Here is a 19106-nt window from a genome sequence, read left to right as displayed (position 1 = left end):
GAGTGCTGTGTGTGGCGATTCTCCCTACTCAAGCCAACAGGTAATGCACCCACCACCCACCATATCCTAAGTGAATGGCCAATGTACAAGCTCAAATGCGTGCTTGTAGATCGGCTATTTTTGTGTCTAACACTACAGCGATGGACTGATAAGTGTGGATTGTATATGCATCTAACCCATTTCTCCCCTCTCCCTTAGGGGTGCTGTTCTCGTCGTGTGCCGGGCGGGAGTGCTGTGTGTGGCGATTCTCCCTACTCAAGCCAACAGGTAATGCACCCACCATATCCTAAGTGAATGGCCAATGTACAAGCTCAAATGCGTGCTTGTAGATCGGCTATTTTTGTGTCTAACACTACAGCGATGGACTGATAAGTGTGGATTGTATATGTATCTAACCCATTTCTCCCCTCTCCCTCAGGGGTGCTGCTGCTGTTGTTGTCGTCCACCGTCAGTGGGAGTGGTGTTGTGTGAGGTGTCCTATCCAGCTGTGTCCTGCCCTTTTCTGTGGGGCTCAACCAACTGATCAAGGTACCATGCAAACAATCTGACATGTACAGTAGTAACTGACCAACGTATATGAATACCATACCTCTACCAAGTATCCTGCCCCTGTCAAATGAACTGCTAAACTTATGTAGACTCACATCTGTGTTTACAGATATGGCTTACTTGAGAATGAGGTCATGGCGAAAACGCAAAAGAGAAATGGAACTGCTTCTACTTCATTCAGAGAGTGATGATGATCTTCCAGGGATTGAAAATAATTGGGACAGTGACGATGTGCCTGGGACTCGAAGTAGTTCTAACAGTGAGAATGTTCCGGGGACTCCAAACAGTTTGAACAGTGACAGTATGCCTGAGACCTCCTCAGATAGTTTTGACACCGACATGGAATATTGGTCTACTGACTCAGACAAGGAACTAAATCTTAACGTTGAAGTGCCTGTCAGCTTCGAAGAGGACTTGAGACATTGGGCCTTAAACAACAAAGAGACACACAGATCACTTAATGAGTTATTGTCCATATTAAGAAAGCAAGGGCACCTATTGCCTGTAGATGCCAGGACACTTCTTGCTACACCACAACGCAATACAACTGAAGAAAAATGTGGGGGGCGGTACAAGTACTACGGTTTAGAAAAGGGGCTCTGCCGTTTCTTAAGTCAGACAGAGAGCAATGATGTAAACGTCAGCATTAACATTGATGGGATCCCACTTTTCAAAAGTAGTAGTGTCCAATTCTGGCCAATACTGGCAAAGTGTGGCCATTTTGATCCATTTATTGTAGCTATATTTAGTGGACAAAGTAAGCCGAGTCCACTTGAGGACTATCTTCAAGAATTTTTGACTGAGTACGAACATCTCAAAGACAATGGGATAGTTTATAGAGGCAGGACCTACAACGTCCATATTGATTCTCTAGTCTGTGATGCGCCAGCAAGGGCGTATCTAAAACGCATTAAGAATCATAATTCCTATGAGAGTTGTGAAAGATGTATAGTCAGAGGTGTTTATGTTGAGAGAAGAATGGTTTTCAGTGAACAGGACTGCGCTTCTCGAACAGACGAAGGTTTTTCCAGGGTAGAGTACAACAACCACCGAACTGGTGCCAGCCCCCTCATTGCTGCAGGAATTCCTTGTGTTAGCTCATTCGTCTTGGATTACATGCATATGGTCAGCTTGGGCGTAGTTAAACGCATGTTAATTTACTTGACCCGTGGCCCAAAGATTTGTCGTTTATCTGTGAGGCAAAAGGATGCAATATCCCAACAACTAATTGCACTGAGGGGGAAGATGCCAAGTGAGTTTGCTCGTCAACCCCGGGGTTTACACGATCTAGATGGGTGGAAGGCCACTGAACTAAGGCAGTTTTTGCTCTACACAGGACCTGTGGTATTAAGAAAAGTGCTGTCCCCTGAAAGATACAAACATTTCTTGTCCTTGACAGTAGCCATGTCAATAATGCTGGAGTCAGATGAGAGGACTCGGAATGCCTATCTCCAATATGCTCAAGAACTAATTAAACACTTTGTCAAGTGCAGTGCTCACCACTATGGCAAGACCTTTCCTGTATACAATGTACATGGACTAATTCATCTCCATGAAGATGTCAGCCACTTCAACTGCTCGTTAAATGACATTTCCTGTTTTCCGTTTGAAAACTACCTGCAACAGATCAAGAAACATGTGAGGAGTGGGAGAAGTCCTCTGGAACAAGTCACCAGGCGTTTGTCAGAAATTGAACATTCGGAATTGAACACTAGCAAAAAGAATCCTAAAGTATTTGTTTCTGTTAAAGAAAAAGACAGTTGTTTTCTCTTGAGAGATGACAGATTTGCTTTTGTTAGACAGAAGAATGCAGATGGGACTTTAGCTTGTGAGATTCTGCATCAGCGCCACACGTCACCATTATTTGACCAACCATGCAGCTCCAAACTTCTAAATATAGTGTGCACACGGAATGGTCAGGGTAGGATGAAAAATGGACTACTGCGTGAAACGGATCTGTTCCGCAAGGTGGCTTGCCTCCCACAAGAAACCGGTGGTTATGTCCTCATACCCCTTCGCCATGGTCTGGAACAGCAATTTTAAAGGTTACATTTAATTTTTCTTTCGTCTAGTTCCATCACGGCTGCACCTTCCTCGTCTCTCAGCACACCCTAAATCTCCTATTTGTCTGTGTTGCAGCATCCTTCTCCCATGTCACCTAGCTCCGCCGCAGATAAACCATGTCTACCTCACCTCTCGCTTTACCCACCTCTCTTGCTTTATCGGCTAACCTTTTGACCTGGGCTTATAATGCAGGGGTCTTCAACAGGGGGTCCGGGACCCCTAGGGGGTCCTCAGAGTTACTACCTATGGGCCGCCAAATCTTTGTGGTATATATTTTTTTTGTACATTAACCACTTGAACCCTAGCATCCCTTTTCTGAGGGTAACTTTAGCCAAAAATAGCCGATCTACAAGTTGCGAGCTTGTAGATCGGCTATTTTTGGCAAAGAGGTTTGGTGTAGATGGGGGGGTAATAGCAGACCAAGTTAAAAAAAAAAAGTTTAATCTGAAACACAATTTTATACTCCATCTCTCTCGGCTAGGGGGTCCTTGGCCTGAAAACGTTGAAGACCTCTGCTCTAATGTAGTAATTTCTGTTCTTGTTCCCTCCATGTCGCTTCGAATGAGAATCGTAGCATTTCAACCCGGCCGCCTCCAGTTCTTTGCCCTCTACTAACATGACCATTTGCCCCGGTGATTTATTGATTATGGTTCATGGAATGTATTTTCTCACACATGTGTGTGTGTGTGCTGTCCTTTTCAGGTCATGTATGCCAGGGCTGTGTGGTTGGAGGATGGAAAGGAGACGGAGGGTACCATTCCTAACAATTGGATCGACAGGGGTGAGGGAACCATCAGATGGCCAAATGTTGCAAAACCAATACACGCTTTCAAGATGATCAAGATGAAGACAGACCCCCAGGCTGACTGGCTGACTTTCCAACTAGTGAAGATAAAGATGACTTCAGGCAGGTTTTGTTTTTGGATCATTGCCTCAATAATTCAAGTCAAAATGGTTGAATCAATGTTTACAGTTGAATTGTATAACTTCTAGTTAAAGCCCGTGAATGTGACAACTGCCACCTGACCAGCCAAGCAGAGGAGGAAGAGGAGGATGTGGTGATGAGAGGGAAAAGGAAACCTGTTAAAAGAAAAGATAATGACTTTGTTGCTGTGTTCGGTATGTGTCTAAAGTAATTTATAAATATGAAATGTGTTAACAGAAACTGGGCCTCACATTGTAGACCATTCATGTTTTATATCATGTTATGTACTTTAACAGAATCTGATGAGGATGATGATCCGGGGGAGGCGAGCATGATGGGTAACTTTTTTTCTATAATCAATTTATAAGGCCTATGTAAAAAATGACAATCAAATGCTTTAATAAGGCTGTCTATTCTCGATATGGATATGTTTATTTTCACTTTAAATTGCATCCGTATAGGTGACACGCTGCCCTCCTTTCCTATCGCACCAAGAAAGTTTCAGTCCAGCCAGGACAACACTGTGTTACTCAATGCTTGTGAGTATTGATGTCAATTCATGAAATATGATAATGATGTATGGGGTACACGCAACATGAAAGCAGTTACAAGCTGATTGTTATGTTTCAGACTCTGAAAATCAAGCCATGTCTCGCTCAGTGGAGCGTGCTGCCACTTCTCGGGGCAGGGGAATGTCTACTCCACGTGAGTACACTTCTCCCGTTGCACCAACAAAGTTAAAGTCCATTCAGGACAAGGTGTTAGACACTGTTTGTGAATTAAGTTTGGTTATGATTTCTTTAGTATACACATGACAGCAACATGAACAGGCTGATTCATATGTTTCAGAATCTGAAAATCAAGCCCTGGATGGCCTGGTGGGTGTCTTGATGGACACAATGTCTGTCGAGTTGGAGCATGCTGAGGGGTCTCGGCCCAGGGAAATGTCTACACACAGTGAGTATGCATCACATTTAAGCAGTCACTTTTTTGTTTACAAATCAATTTGTTATCTAAGAACATCTGTCTTTTCCAGGCTCCCGACATGAAAGTGTAGCACCTCGAAGCGGAGAAATGTCCACACCCCGTGAGTATTCACTTTCTCCATTGCACCAACAAATTTAAAGTACATTCAGTTCACAAGCAGTGAGTAAGTAGTTACAGCTGCTCCTTACGTGTTTCAGGCTTGCCTCGTCCGGTGGAGCGTGCGGAGGGATCGCGGCGCAGGGAAATGTCTACACACAGTGAGTATGCATCACATTTCAACATATACCTTTTTGTTTACAAATTGATATTTGGAATCTAAGCAAATTCTGTCTTTTTCAGGCTCTCGACATACAAGCCTAACACCTAGGCGCAGAGAAGCGTCCACACCCAGTGAGTATAAAGCACATTGAAACATTCGCCTTTTCTTTACAAATCAATATTTTGAATCTAAGCACATTCTTTCTTTTTCAGGCTCTCGACATACAAGCCTAACACCTAGGCGCAGAGAAGCGTCCACACCCAGTGAGTATAAAGCACATTGAAACGTTCACCTTTTCTTTACAAATCAATATTTTGAATCTAAGCACATTCTTTCTTTTTCAGGCTCTCGACATACAAGCCTAACACCTAGGCGCAGAGAAGCGTCCACACCCAGTGAGTATAAACCACATTGAAACAATCACCTTTTCTTTACAAATCAATATTAGGAATCTAATTAAGCACATTCATTCTTTTTCAGGCTCTCGACATGCAAGCCTAGCACCTCGGCGCAAAGAAATGTCCACACCTAGTGAGTATTCGTCACATTTTAAAAGGTCACCTTTTTGCTTACTATTGAGCCATGTTAAATCTAAGAACATGTGTGTTCTTCAGGAGCTCAACAAGCAGATGGAGGTCCTCCAAGGCATGGCTATCGCTCCAGGTAAGGTTAGGGCACAGCATCAGTAGCGACTGACTTCTACTGGTTGGTCTCCAGTCCTTATAGCTGCCCTATTGATTTCCTACAACTTGTTCTAGGCCACCTATCAGGGGCACTGAACTATGTGTATCAGAGGAGATGTGTGATTGTAAGAGCAACCGGTAGGGGTTAGTCTTTTTCAGTGTGACATGGTATTGTAGTACTATGTCCAACAATTAAATGGCCATTAATGTTCTAGGTCCAGTGATAGATCCAGCATCAGGTCCAGGCACAGTGATGGCTCCAGGCACAGTGATAGCTCCAGACACAGTGTCAGATACCAGCACAGCACCAGGTCCAGGACCAGCCACGACTCCAGGTACAGCAGTGGCTCGAGGCACTCTGTCAGGTCCAGACATGATGACAGGTCCCGCCGCAGTGATGGGTCGAGGGACACGGTCAGGTCCAGACATGACAGATCCAGGGACACCGTCAGGCATGGTGAGTTGTCGAATTATAAAGGTTTTGATTACTTGGGGCCTTTGGACAAGTAGTATCGGTGCACCCCTAATGGTTACAATATGACAGATTTATTACTTCTCATCATCTGTCTTGGAAAGTTTTAATGCAAAGATATCACTTTGTAATATCTAAAACATACTTTTTTTTCTTATTACAGGTGCTGATGCGGTGACTGAGAGGCCCACATGGATATTCCCGTTGCCAACACCAGGTAATTAGTTCTGATCTATTTCAATGAAGACAGAAAACTGGGGGACACTTTTTATTTGCAACCCTTCTCTCTCTTCTGCCCTATCTCTCCTTTCGTTCGTTTATTCTGTCCTTGTCTCCTCTCCTATCAGGAGACAAACTGCTCTTTAATTATAGCAGTGTTCTGTATCATTGTAGGGTGGTGTCTATAATGTCAGATGATAACATTTATTTGTGTTAATATAAACACACTTTTTTTTCCTAGTATACCAGAAGAAAGTCCTAACCATATTAATAGACATCCGCAATGAGGTGAGACGCATTGGCAGAGCACAACCTGCCCCTTCAGCGGCCAGTCATGTTGAGAGAATGGAGAACATGGAGGACTTCCAGAGAGAGGAGCAACTCCTCAGTGATGTCCAAGCTTTTAATACCCTGGTAGGCTTTACAAGAGTCTGGAAGTAATGAACAGCATAACACTGTATAAGATGCACTCACACACTATTTATGTTCCTCTGGGGTATGTCAGTGAACGTTTTCATGGACTTATTTCAACAGGTGCTGCAACTTTCCCGTATTGGAGGGAAGGACCTAAAGGACTGTGTCCACAAAGTTCTTGACAGGTATGTTTCAACATACAGTACACTATGAATTAACCCTTGTGCGATGTTTGGGTGTGCTGTGGTTTTCAATATCTGAACAATTATTTGGTTAATTCTTGTAGGTGAGGGCCTTTTTTAGCTTAACACCTGAACCCTCTGTTATGTCAATGACATAATGGTTGAACATTAAGTGGAAATTAGTAGTATAAAGGGTTTGTCATGTTCTACTAAACAATCCTAATCCTACTACATTATTAACATAAATGTAATTTGTTTTTCTGCAGGCTCTTCAGTAACAGCCTGATGGCACTGTTCAACATGAAGGGGAAGGGGAAAAAAGAGAAGACTGCCTTGGAGAAGACTACTACTTTTAGAGCAATACAAGGTAATTAAGCCCATATTTCATGTTGACCAGAAAAGTGACACCCGCCAATCTGTAAATTAAATGGGCAAAACATGTCCTTCCCTGTTGACATTTAAAAATACAATGCCAACTGTCTACAGTTATATACATTTTATATAACTGTGGTGGTTAGGTGTAGAAGGGAGATGGCTTTGTATTAAACTAGTAGTGGATGTATACAAGCAACACATTTTTCAATATTGGGACTCAGTTGTATTGTCACTTCCACGACACACACTAGGCAAAATAGCAAAATCCTGTTCTCCACAACTCATGGTGCTTCAAATTTAAAAACGATAGACACATTAAAAAGAGGCAAGGGCCGTTAAAAAACATTAAAAAGTAGAGAGCAGACAGTGACACTTGGTAAAAAAAATAAGTGCTGATGCATTCAAAGTGCAATATAGATACACCACTATTCAAAGTGCTATCCGTCTTGGTCTTTTGGGGGCAATATATGGCAAGCATTCAGGGTTCTGATGGTTTGGGGGAGCTGTTGGACGACCTGCTGGTGCTTCCCCCTAAGCTCTTGAACCCCTGCCGGTTGGCAGGAGTTCAACGAGATAATGGGAAGGATGGGAGGAGTCCATCTTTATGTTCATGGCCTTCCTGACACATCGATCTGTGTATTTGTCAGATGGGGACTAGGACAGCATATGTTGCCTTTGCACATTTTTATTGTCTTTTTCTATACTATGCAGATGCAGTCATGAAATTCGATCCTGAAGCCACAGAGGACCTCATAAAGCAGCATGCCGCAGACCACCTCAAGCACGCTCCAGCGAGAAGGGGAGGCGGAGGACACACAGCAGACACTCAGAACTGAACTTGAACTCACTGTCCATTGTGGGGGATCTTGCATATGGTGTCACTATTGTACACAGATTGTGTACTCGTCGTCTTCTGTTCAATGAGTAGTTCAGTGCAGCACTTTGATTTTTTTTTCCGTGGGACCGACCCAAGTAAAAAGGGCACTGATGTTCGCCCTACAAAGTAGGCTAGTGCTATTATGTTTTTTTTTTTTTATTATTTTTATTTGACCAGTGAAGTATAAAAAAAGAAGCTATAGCTGTTCTGTTGCTAATCAGCCTAGTGACTGCTGTGTGTGACCTTCTTCTGTACATAGTCTTGAGCTAGACTGTTCCCTGATTGTTTTCAGAGCTGTGTCAGACACAGATAGAATGACAGTGGCACACAATTGTGGGAGTAAGTGGATGTCCAGCTTGTGTTCTGTCAAAATATTTCATGGCTTGATCTGCTTTTTGATTGAATACTTTATTTGTCAGAAATGTAAAAGACACAAGGTACGTAAAGGCTAAAAGGATGACTCAAGTCCTGGGGAATGTCAGCTGTACACAAGGAAAATAAAGAGATGGAAATAAGTGTGGATTGAATTGTGAGTTTATTTGTATCTCTGCATAATTAACTGTAATCCCGGTTTACAGAAGGTGTACCCATTTGATGTTCCAGTTCAGTTTGCCTTAGCTTTGATAGCACAGCTGGATGTGAACTGGAAACACATACCTTCAAATGTGTTTCCAATTAACATTGCTGCTGAGCCAATCAAACAAAGCTACAGGAAAATGAACTGGAAATGGGCCACTGTCTGAAAATGGTGATTAGTTATGCGCCGAGCCTAGAAGCAGTGTAAAAAAAATGTCTACAATTAGTCTAAATGTGACGTAGAAAAGACGTCCACAATGACCTAATTTGGACTAGAATAAGCCCGTATATAGAGGTCCTGTGGACGTCAAAATTGGACGTTCAGAAGACGTCATAAAAAGACGTCATAAAAACGTTACAGTCTGCACCCTCCAGAGACCAAAATGTGACGTTCAAAAATGACCTTTAAAAGACGTCGTTTAGACGTCTCATTGTTTGCTGGGTGAGAGACAAGGCAAGAAGGGCATTCTATGCTATCAAAAGAAACATCAAAATAGACATCCCAATTAAAACCTGGCTTAAAATACTGGACTCTGTGATAGAACCAATTTCCCTCTATGGTTGTGAGATCTGGGGACCATTAGCAAACCATGACCTTGAAAAATGGGATAAACACCAAATCGAGACCCTACACACAGAATTCTGCAAATCCATTCTCCGTACCCAGCGAAAAACACCAAATAATGCATGCAGGGCAGAAGGACGATACCCACTCATAATCAAAATAAAAAAGAGAGCACTTAAGTTCTACAACCACCTAAAAGAAAGCGACCTAGATGCACTCCATAACAAGGCACTCACACACAGCGAAACTCTAGAGAGATGCCCCCTCAGCCAGCTGGCCCTGGAACTCCGGGCACAAACACAAACAGAGCCACGTGATAGAAAACCCATTGGACTAAACCAAATTATAAAACAGCAAAAGGAAAACTACCTGACACACTGGAAATAAGCAACACAAAAGCAGAGTAAACTAGAATGCTATCTGGCCCTAAACAGAGAATACGCAGTGGCAGAATACCTGAGCACCGTGACCGACCCAAAACAAAGAAAAATCTTAACCAGGTACAGACTCAGTGAGCACAGTCTTGCGATCAAGAAAGGTCGTCACAGGCAGACCTGTATCCCGAGAGAAGACAGACTATGCACCCACTGCACACAAAATGAAGTGGAAACCGAGCTACACTTCCTAACCGTCTGTCCATTGTACCAAGACATCAGAGACACATACTTCCCACAGATTACAACCACACACAGAGATTTTGAAAACATGACCAATGACAAAAAACTCCCATATCTGCTAGGCGAAGTACAACAATGTGCAAACACAGCAGCAAGATTCGTGAGTTGCTGTGATAGGAGAAGGATATCAAACGGAACACAACCACCCTAAAGACTAATCATTGTGTATATTCCTGCACTATACCTGCACCCAGTGATCTTGGTACATAGAAATTGATCTATTGAAGATTCTGACTTTCAAATGTACATATTTTTTGTTTTGATTGTATTTCTGTATTGTTGTATTGTGCTTTCTGCTTTGGCAATGTAAACGTATGTTTTCTCATGCCAATAAAGCCCTTTGAATTGAATTGAATTGAATTGAATTGAGTGTGTGTGTGGTTGACGTTGTCTGTGAGTGTTGCCAGATTTTGCGAGAGAAATAAGCAAGAAGGTTTGTGAAAACAAGCCCAACAAAAGTGACTATGAGCACTTTTAACCTATATACAAATACATTGGATTTATGAAAATAGCCGATCTACAAGCTCACGTTGTAGATAGGCTATTTTCAAAGAAGAACATATTGGAGAAAAAAAGATGGAAATTGTGGAATATTTCCAAATCCACACAGATCTTGTATGGGGGTCTGTGGCACAACATATTTTCAGAAGGGGGGAGGTCTGCAGACAAATATTAATTTGGGGGTCCTTGCCATGAAAATGTTTGAAAACAACTGGTTCAAACAACATTAGGACACAAGGCCAAATAAGCAACTAAACTGTCAAGCAACTTTACAGAAAAAACAAGCCCAAAGTCGCTTATAATAAGCGGACATGGCAACGCTAGTGCTGCGTAAGTGCGTAGCCTACTTGAAGAGAGAGAGAGAGAAAGAGAGAGACGCATCACGGCCCACGGGAGACGTCGATTAAAATGACTTGGAATAAAAACAAATGTATGTATTGGGTCTGATCCTGGATAGCATCTTAGTGAACTATCCTACAGTGTGTAATCCCTGGTCGGGGATCAATCTATAATGTGTAAACCACAACGATATATGACAGCCGATTTCAAGAAATAAACTCCTGCAGTGTGTAATGCTTAACGATCAGACGACCCCCGACCACTTTAAAAGTCCTACAGTGTGTACCTGCCCTTAATCGGATCGCGGCATCTCTACTTGTTTGTTGAAAGGTTAATAAATGGGAGCTTCCCCAAACAGCCATCTCTTTCCCGACAGTCCCCTCTGTGCACGGACCCTTACATATGGTAATTAAACATTAAAACACCCGCGGCTTATAGTCCAGTGCGGCTTATATATGTACAAATCATTCAATTTAGCTGCTGCGGCTTATATTCAGGTGCGCCTTATAGTGCGAAAATTACGGTACTTTAAAAAAAAGGCTCCCATTAATGCCCTTATAGCCTTCATTTCAGTACCGTTATTGCATTGGAGAATAATACAATCTGTTGATCAACTTGACATGCATTTGCATCACTGAACTCTGCTAAGCAATGTGGTCTCTACAAACACAAAGATATGTTTCAAAGTGCCAATTTATTTCAGGCCAGAACAAACTGACTTAACTGTTTAGTTGCCTGCAATCTACAGGTCATAGTTGGGTATAGTCTGCCACAATGAACACACAACATAGCTGTAAACCTGTTATGGTGGATCTGAACACACTCAACAATATACAACATTCCCAAGATCAAGGAGGGGCGGACACACACACACACACACACACACACACACACACACACACACACACACACACACCCACACCCACACCCACACCCACACCCACACACACACACACACACACACACACCCACACACACACACACACCGCATAGTGAGGTCCGAGTAAAAAGACCCACAGAGCGAGGACCAGCAATTCTACTTCACATGTGAACATATAAATTGTAATTTTGGACACTAGGGGGCACCCTTATCTCATACACTGCCTTAGATTATCTGAAACACCAGGTCTTACGAAAAAGTTTTTAACCAACAGAGTGGGGACCAGGAAGTCACTTTGTGGTTTTATTGACTGGCCATATTTCACTTGTAATATTAATTGTAGAGGAGTTAATCTGGGTTCATTGAGGACACATTTGGCATACATTTATTTTTCCAAAAGTTGATGCTTCCATTTATGCCTAAAGTTGGACAAACACTGCATCATATTTTTTTCAGTCTTAGCAACAACATATTTGATTACAATAATATATACTAAATATACACTAATACAATTGTGCACACACTTGGAATAGATAACCATTTTGATATCGCAAGTATGTGAAATACATTCTCTATGAGAATATTGAAGAACACAATTTATGCTGAAAGAAACAAAGCATTTGAACAGGGTAATTGGGCTGATGTTTTTTCTACTCTGACAGGTACTGTACGTCATTGCAGCTCTCAGTAGAGTGACTGAATTTCCCAGTGGAAAAGCAGATGGGTATTTAGAATGTATGATACAACACAAGTATAGCATATACTCAGCAAACAACCTATAAAAACAAGTTATAAAACAACTTCCTAACATTAACAAGTACCAACAACTTGAAAAATGAATTTTTTTTAGTTGGTTTCTGCCCAACATGCTGGTTCTGCATGAGCCTGTGTGCAGCCTCAGAGCTTCAGGCAGGGCCCTCTTGTTTGTTCCCAAGACTAGCCTAGTCACCATGGGTGATCAGGCTTTTACAGCCTGTGGACTAAGTTGCGGAATGCCCTGCCTGAGGATTTGAGGCTAGCAAAGTCAGTGTAAACTTTTAAATCTCATCTGAAAACGTACTTTTATACCTAGGCCTTTTCAACAAAGCACAGCTCTGTTGTTTTACACAGTCTGGTTTGGTTAAATGCAACACTGTCCAGTGTACACATTAGGCATTATATGCAAGCATGAAAAGTGACACTTTAGCAAACGTGCAAATGTTGCCCAGATGTGCTGGCACAGAAGTATAAACCAGCCTTTTGAGCACAGCATAGAGCTCTTGTTTTTATCTGTAGGTTCTTGCAGGTTACCTGTGGCTAGTTGACATGCAGAGGAGTTCTTTGTTTGTATTGATGTTGTATTTGCTTATTGACTGTAAGGAAATAAAAGGCTAATTCTGCAATTCCTGTGTCTGTCTCCTGGGGAAAATCTCTGAAATCTACACTTACGCATCAGCTGTTAAGTCTCAACGTGCGGTTCATGAATCAGGAAAGGAGACACTCGCCACTCACAACGTTATTTATTTATCCAATCAGGATAGAGAACTAAGACAGGATACAGATTAAACAAGTGTAATTGGGACTGATGACAAGGACATGAGCAGATTAGCAGGGTCCCCTTTAAAATGCAAGCTTTTTCTTTAGTTTAACTATTTCATTGTAGACAAAATATTTGATGTCTTTCCATGTTCGAGTGCGAAGGACTGGAGACTCTTTACCAATACACCCCAGGCAGTCTGTTTTTGCCGGTACCTTCCTTAGTGCAATGAACTTGGCCATTCTTCGGTTGACTGCAGTCTTCTCCTGGTCAGTCCAGAATCTCTTTATGTGCATTTTTGGAGCACCTATAAATAATATATACAAAGGAGTTGATTAGAGGATAGGTTTAACATTTTTACCTTCAACATTTTTGACAACTTTGATTGCAATAATCAAAATGTGTATGAAGCAGTCTTGTTTTGGTGTTGAGAAACTTCCTACACTCTTACATCTTTTCACAAGGCTTAAACTATTGCTACTATTAATATTACTGATTCTACCGCTGCTGCCAAGTCTGTTTCTTTTCAAGTGCAGTGCAAGTGTAAGCAAGCGACACTTATGTTGTCTTCAGAAAAAGTACCTATTTGCCTACCTATCATCAGCCTACATTGAAACTATACACACACTATAGTATACGTGGGGCGGCAGTGGATCAGGGGTAGAGTGGCCGGATGGTAACCGGAAGGTTCCCAGTACGATCCCGGGCTCCCCCAGAGTTAGTGCCGAAGTGTCCTTGAGCAAGACACTGAACCCCTAATTGCTCCCGATGAGCAGGTTGGTGCCTTGCATGGTTTCCTCCGCCATCGGTCTATGAATGTGTGTGTAAAGCACTTTGGATAAAAGCGCTATATATAAATGCACCATTTATAGGATGCCAGGTCAACAATGACCTGGTATCTGTCTACATGACATGCTATCTAAGTTTTAGCCTTTGCATAATCTTGCAAGGTCGTCAAGGTTAGGAGGGCAAGTGCTACGGGCTGAGGTGGAGTCTGAAGAGGTGAGTCTTCAGACTACGGCAGAAGATTAGGAGTGAGTTTGCAGTTCTAATTGCAATGGGGAGTTCATTCCATAGTTTGGGAGCCAGAAGGGAGAAGAGTCTGGGACGTGTGGAGCGTTGTCCCGGATGTTTTAGTGAAGGTTCTGACAGCTTCCCTGTGTTAGCTGATCTGAGTGAGCAGGAGGGGTTGTAAGGTTGGGAGGCCGGTAAGGAGAGAGTTACAATAGTCAAGTTTTTACATGACTGATGCCTGGATAAGGAGCTAGGCTGACTCCTGGGTGAGGACAGGTCTAATCCTTCTAATGTTATAGAGTGTGAACGTACAAGATCAAGTGATCGCTGTGATGTGGTGATGTGACTTACCCCCATAATCATCAGTCCCATCCTCTTCATGTCTTCTTTTAGTCTGTGCCTTCTTTTGCCTCCCAACACGTGCGGTTGTGGTGGAAATGTGCGGCTGTTCTCCATCTGATAAGAGAGCGTACATTAGTATAGGGAAATCTGCACTAAGCCCCAGTCACTGTTTGCAAAAACCTTTTCCTACAATAGTCAAGTTTTTAAATGACTGATGCCTGGATAAGGAGCTAGGCTGACTCCTGGGTGAGGAAGGGTCTAATCCTTCGAATGTTATAGAGTGTGAACCTACAAGATCGAGTGAACGCTGTGATGTGGTGATGTGACTTACCCCCATAATCATCACTCCCATCATCTTCACGTCTTCTTTTAGTCTGTGCCTTCTTTTGCATCCCAACACGTGCGGTTGTGGTGGAAATGTGTGGCTGTTCTCCATCTGATAAGAGAGCGTACATTAGTTTAGGGAAATCTGCACTAAGCCCCAGTCACTGTTTGCAAAAACCTTTTCCTACAATAGTCAAGTTTTTAAATGACTGATGCCTGGATAAGGAGCTAGGCTGACTCCTGGGTGAGGAAGGGTCTAATCTTTCGAATGTTATAGAGTGTGAACCTACAAGATCGAGTGAACGCTGTGATGTGGTGATGTGACTTACCCCCATAATCATCACTCCCATCATCTTCATGTCTTCTTTTAGTCTGTGTCCTCCCTTGCCTCTGAACAGGTGGAGTTGTGGTGGACATGTGTGGCTGTTCTCCACCTGATAAGAGAGCGTACATTAGTATAGGGAAATCTGCACTAAGCCCCAGTCACTGTTTGCAAAAACCTTTTCCTACAATAGTCAAGTTTAAATGACTGATGCCTGGATAAGGAGCTAGGCTGACTCCTGGGTGAGGAAGGGTCTAATCCTTCGAATGTTATAGAGTGTGAACCTACAAGATCGAGTGAACGCTGTGATGTGGTGATGTGATGTGACTTACCCCCATAATCAACTATAAGTTAATACCGCCTGTATTCTAATGTGAACCTACAGTGTATAAAAGTTGACTGTAACTTTGACTTGTGAGTTAGAGAGTACTGTCACAAGCCGTGAGGCTGGGGGGAGCTTCGGCTCCTTCTGCTGCTGCTATGATGTTGCTGAATAAACCACTGAATGAACATGGAAACCTGACGTCTTCTTCTCCTCTACCTTATTACAACCAGCTGGGCCTGGTAACCAGGTTTACTGCCTCAATTACACGACATTAGGAACAAGGTTAGGTTTACTTTAGACATAGTTTTCCTGAGGTTAAGGTTAGGAATAATGTTAGGTTTAGACATAGTTTTACTGAGGTTAAGGTTAGGAATAAGGTTAGGTTTAGACATAGTTTTACTGAGGTTAAGGTTAGGAATAAGGCTAGGTTTAGACATAGTTTTTTACTGAGGTTAAGGTAAGGAATAAGGTTAGGTTTAGGCATAGTTTTATTGAGGTTAAGGTTAGGAATAAGGTTAGGTTTAGACATAGTTTTACTGAGGTCAAGTTTAGGAATAAGGTTAGGTTTAGGCATAGTTTTACTGAGGTTAAGGTTAGGAATAAGGTTAGGTTTAGACATAGTTTTACTGAGGTTAAGGTTAGGAATAAGGTTAGGTTTAGACATAGTTATACTGAGGTTAAGGTTAGGAATAAGGTTAGGTTTAGGCATAGTTTTACTGAGGTTAAGGTTAGGAATAAGGTTAGGTTTAGGCATAGTTTTACTGAGGTTAAGGTTAGGAATAAGGCTAGGTTTAGACATAGTTTTACTGAGGTTAAGGTTAAGAATAAGGTTAGGTTTAGACATAGTTTTACTGAGGTTAAGTTTAGGAATAAGGTTAGGTTTAGACATAGTTTTACTGAGGTTAAGTTTAGGAATAAGGTTAGGTTTAGACATAGTTTTACTGAGGTTAAGGTTAGGAATAAGGTTAGGTTTAGACATAGTTTTACTGAGGTTACGTTTAGGAATAAGGTTAGGTTTAGACATAGTTTTACTGAGGTTAAGGTTAGGAATAAGGTTAGGTTTAGACATAGTTTTACTGAGGTTACGTTTAGGAATAAGGTTAGGTTTAGGCAAAGTTTTACTGAGGTTAAGTTTAGGAATACCTGGTGGCGACCGTTCCTATGTCGCCGGATTTGACATTGGGGCGAGCGTGTTTTTTTGGGGCAGATAAATCCACAGATAAATATTGTGAAAATAGCTGATCTACAAGCTCACAACGCCTCGCAACACAAGGCGTTGTGAGCTTGTAGATCAGCTACATTTATTTATTTTCTTTACTCTTTTTGTTTTTGGTACACATTTTTTTTGTTTGTTTTCACTGTCATCTGGGAAGCTCAGAAGCTCATTCAAGTGGGCATTGGGCAACAGTCTAACCTCCGTGACCGTTTTGGTTGACAAAGATAGCAGTAGTTGAGCCATGTCTGCTTGCTACATACCATGCCAATGAGTGCTAGTAAGTGCTAACATACACACACACACACACACACGCACACGCACACGCACACGCACACACACACACACACACACACACACACACACACACACACAAGTATAGGGCTGTCACGATTACACATTAAAGTTGACTATTAATTGTCACGCAAATAATCGCGATTAACGATTTAATTGCGTTTTTGCCATTGAACATTGAATTTTGGAACATGAATATAAATTAGATTTCTGTTTGCCTTTTAGGCTTCATGATAAACATTACACAGGGCAGATATGACTAATAACTTAAATGTACTAAGAAATTATTAACATATTTAATGTATGTATTTACATTTTAAACATGTAAAAATAGCAGAAATAGCAGATCTACAAGCTTACAACGCGTGACTTGTGACATATATTAAGCTTGTAGATCAGCTATTTCTGCTTTTTTTATATTTGAAAATGTGTGAACATGTTTCAACATGTAGACGATGATGACGATTATGTAAAAATAATTGCGATTATGACGATTATGTAATAATTGTTACAAGCCTACTTTCACAGCTCATCAGCGCCCTCTGCTGGCTCCACATCTGTGTCTAGCACAGCGGTGATGTAACTTTGATGATGAGTCACTATATATTTACACACTCACTCCAGAGGGACACATTACATGATCGATGGCCAAAATGCAAAACCTCCTATGTGCAAATTTCATGATTTTCTGATTTCACTGTGGATGAGTACTTAAGGCTATGCTGCACATGCTCAATCTGTCTGCAAGATAGTCCCGCAGCTCATTTTGTCAGAAAAGTAATTTGACTAAAACCTCCTATCTTGTTCAGTGCCAATTAGTGCTAAAATGTTGAAGCGCAAAACCTCTTATCTGCACCAGAACTAGTTGAGCAGCAGACAGAGCTGAAACTTGGGAATTCTATGTTATGTAAACCGTCTAAATGTCTTTCAGTTTGTAGCTATCAATTATTTTCAAAATAAAAAAGTGTCTTCCACCCTTACTATTTAAGTATTTGTTAGTAACTGTCAAGTTAATTGCATTGCCTTGTTGATTGCTAATGATTAGTGTCAGGTGGTGACACTTTTATCACACCAAGAGTGTGAGTTGATAAAAAAAAGTGAATGGTAATACTTGTTACAGTACTGTAGAATGTCTTGATCTCAAAATGAGCGTAAAAAAGTATTATTTAACTAAATAATGTTTGTTTGTAAGCCTAACTGTTTCTAGGTAAAAACCTCCTATGTGCATCTAAGTAGATAGGAGGTCATTTTTAGGTTTAGATAGGAGGTTTTGGCGTTGAACATTTTGAACTTGTGGTTAGAGGTTGTCATTGCTGCTTAGATGTGAACGTCCATGTCGTGATTTTTTATTAAATGCAGATCAAAATCACACGTGAACACCGTGGCAGCCAACAACCCTGTGAGAATATTGTGTTGTGTCGGTTGGCGGTATGAGGGTATGGGTGTGGGATGGGGTTTGGAGTTATGGGGTGTGGGAGGTGTGGGGTGGCGGTTGGGGGGTTATGGGGTGGGGGTGCATGAGGGCTTGGGTCGGTGGAGTTTAGGGGTTGTGGTGTGCTGGTTGGGGGCATGGGGACTGGGGGTTCTGGGAGTGGGGGTAATGGATTGGGTGGGATTTGGGGGTATGAGGGTATGGGGTGGGATGGGGTTTTGAGTTATGGGGATTGAGAGGTGTGGGCTGGCAGTTGGGGGGTATGGGGTTTGTGGGAGTGGGGGAGTATTGCAGGTGGTGGAGTTGGGGGGTAGAGGGTATGGGGGGGATTATGTTGAGGGGGGCATAGGCCAGTTAGGCCGGATCATATAGGATAGCGTCTTTGCGATGCAATGCGAGAGTGTGGTCTCGCCAACACCAACTCGGGACTCCTGAAGTGGGATGGGGGTATGAGTTATGGAGGTGGAGATGTGTGGGCTGGCAGTTGGGGGGGATGGGGTTTGTGGGAGTGTAATCTCTCAAGAACAGATTCTGCTCTGCGTTGGAATCTGTCGTGAAGGTTCGTCATAACGTGTACACACTGGGCTACAAGTGGGCGTGCCTTCAGATCAGGAAGCAGGCCGCGCTTTACCCAATCAAATGTAGTGGGCGGGATTTACGTGTCCGCCGATCCTTCCCCACTCGAAACCAACCGAAACGAATTTAACAATAGCGTCCGCGGAGCAGACAAAACCACGAAAAGATATTCACATTTTAACTTGCTCTTTCATCATAGAAACA

This window comes from Gymnoscopelus braueri (genome assembly GCF_963280865.1).
Source record: "Gymnoscopelus braueri genome assembly, chromosome: 3".
Classification (NCBI taxonomy): domain Eukaryota; kingdom Metazoa; phylum Chordata; class Actinopteri; order Myctophiformes; family Myctophidae; genus Gymnoscopelus; species Gymnoscopelus braueri.
Note: the sequence above shows the minus strand (reverse complement) of the source record.